The following is a 2,500-nucleotide window of genomic DNA, read 5'->3' on the forward strand; positions in this document are numbered from 1 at the left end:
GAGGAGGAGGAGGGGTCCGGGGTTTGGCCGGGCCCGGCCTCCCACGCGTGCCTCCGTCCCCGGTGCCGGTCACGCCCAACCCCGTTCGCGACCGCCCCACACCCCGCGCGGAGCCTCCGGTGCGTCTCGGGGTGGGTGGCGCGGCGGTGGCGTGGCGGTGGCGGCTCCCCCTGGGGGGGCCGCCCGCCCGCCTGCCCGCCCGTCGCCTTCCCGCCGCCGGCCCTGGGCCGGTTCCCCGCCGGTCGGTCGTCGGTCCTCCGCTCCGTGCCCTCCGCCCCCTCGGCGGGCGCCTCTTTACCTGTGTCCCGAGCCCCGGGACCTCGCCTCCCTCCGTCGTCCGTCCGGCTCTCTCTCGCTCTCTCTCTCTCTTTCGCGCCCTCCCTCCCCGTGCGCCCCCTGCCCGCGCTCGCCACCCGCTTCCCGTCGAAGCTCCCCTTACGCCCTCGGTGGCGACAAGGGGTGCCCCGGGAACGCGGGCGCGGGCCGGGCTAGGGCCACGGGGGCCGGGGGTTTGGGGTTCAGGAGCAGAGAGGGCCGCGTCCGGGCGCGAGCGTGGGGAAGGTCTCCGCCCGGTTTCGGGGACACGGGTGTGGGGGCGTCGTCGGGCGGTGGCCGTGGTGTCTCGTGTGGCGGTCGGCCCGGATCCCCGGCCGGGGTCCCGCGTCACGGGCCGGTAGCGCCGAGGCCCCCGCGTGTTGCGGGCGGCCGCGGGCGGAGAAGCGTGTCGGTCGGTGTCGGGGCGGCGGTGAGCGTGGGGGCGCCCCGCGCCCAGCCCCACCCCCCACGCCTCGCCCGCCTCCCCCCTCTCCAGGTACCTAGCGCGTCCCGGCGCGGAGGTTTAAAGACCCATGGGGGGTCGCCCGTCCGCCTTGGGGTCGGGGCGGTCGGGCCCGCGGGGAGTCGGGAGGCCCCTCCCTTCTCCCCCAGGCTCCGCTTCACCCCCCCCCACCGGCACCTCACCGCACACGGGGCCGGGGCGCCGCGCTGCCGCGGCGCCGCCGGTCCACCCCGCCGCGGCCGTCGGGAGGGGGCTACCCGGCGGCCGTGGTGCGGGCCGGGGCCGTGCGCCGCGCGCCTGCGCGCCCCGCGTCCCCTGTGTGTGTGTGTTGCGCGCACGGTCGGGTTGGGGGGGGCAGGTGGGAACCCCCCGGGCGCCTGTGGGGTGTCCGAGCCCGCCCCGCCCGCGGGGTCGGTGCCGGGCGCCCCGTGGTGAAACCCTCCGGCCCCCTCCGGTCTGCTTGTTTTCTGTCTGACTTGGCCGGCCAGAGGCAGCCCCTCCGGGGGAAGGTGCCGTGCCACCGGCGGGGACCCCCCCCGCCGAAACCCAGAGAAACCAAAACTCGTACGACTCTTAGCGGTGGATCACTCGGCTCGTGCGTCGATGAAGAACGCAGCTAGCTGCGAGAATTAATGTGAATTGCAGGACACATTGATCATCGACACTTCGAACGCACTTGCGGCCCCGGGTTCCTCCCGGGGCTACGCCTGTCTGAGCGTCGCTTGACGATCAATCGCCCCCCCCGGGGTGTGCGTGCGCGCGCGCGCGCCTTCCCGGGGGTGGCGCGGCTGGGGGTTTGCTCGCAGGGCCGCCGGGGCCCTCCGTCCCCCTAAGTGCAGACGCGGCGCCCCCCGTCCACGGGGGCGCGCTGCCCGCGAGCGGGAAGAGAAGGGGAGAGAGAGAGAGCTCGCGACGAGGCCCTGGCCGCGTGGCCTCCGCGGTCGGTCCCCCTTCGGGAAGCGCCCTCGCGCCGCAAGCGGTCTCTGGGCGCTACCCCCGGGGTGTCGGTGGGCGGGGACGGTCCCGCGCCCTCGCGGCCGGGGCCGGCGGTGGTGGTTGGGCCGCGTCCGTTCCGCCGTCGTACGCCGCCCGCCCCCGGCGGCGTCCCGGCGAGGTCCGGCCCGCCTCCTCCGCGGGGCCCCGACCCGCGCGTCCGGGATCCGTGCCCGCCCCCGCCGCCTCGCCTCGCCGTGTCGGGGCGGGCGTCTCGGGCCGAGGCCGAGTCGTGCGTGCGCGGCCGCGCCCCGGGGATGCGTGCCCCGGCGGCGACCCGCGGGACGCCGCGGCGTCGCCTGCCGCCGCGCGCTTTCCCCCGGGCTGCGGCCGCGCCGCTCGGCGCTTCGTGCACGCTCCCCGAGCCGGCCGGCGGTGGGCGCCTGTCGGTGGTGGGCGGGGGCGCACGGCGTCGTCCGTCCGTCGCTCGTCGTGGCGGGGCCGTCTGGCGGCTGCGTGGAGGCTGTGTGGCGTCGGCGGCGTGAGGGGTGGAGAGGCGGAGAACGGAGACGGGGGGAGAGAGAGGGGAGAGCGAGAGAGGGTTGGGAGTCGGTCGGTTCGGTCGGTCGCGGAAGGAGGCGTGGGAGGAGGGCCCGGCGGTCGGGGGGCGACCGCCGGGTTTTCTCCCCACCGCCTTGCCTTCCGCGCCGCCCGCCGCCCTCTCCCGTCCGCTGCTCCCGCTCCTCCTCCTCCTCGTCCTCCTCGTCGTCCTCTCCCGTCCCCCCACCC

At 77.6% G+C, this 2,500-nt stretch overlaps 1 non-coding gene across 1 annotated transcript; it reads left to right on the plus strand.

The window, feature by feature from the left end:
• Positions 1–1,346: 1,346 nt before the first annotated feature.
• Positions 1,347–1,499, plus strand: LOC137218067 (5.8S ribosomal RNA). The gene has a single exon (XR_010940430.1). It is a non-coding gene; the product is annotated as a 5.8S ribosomal RNA (ribosomal RNA).
• Positions 1,500–2,500: the final 1,001 nt, after the last annotated feature.

Source organism: Pseudorca crassidens, unplaced genomic scaffold (assembly GCF_039906515.1).
Source record: "Pseudorca crassidens isolate mPseCra1 unplaced genomic scaffold, mPseCra1.hap1 Scaffold_138, whole genome shotgun sequence".
Lineage (NCBI taxonomy): Eukaryota > Metazoa > Chordata > Mammalia > Artiodactyla > Delphinidae > Pseudorca > Pseudorca crassidens.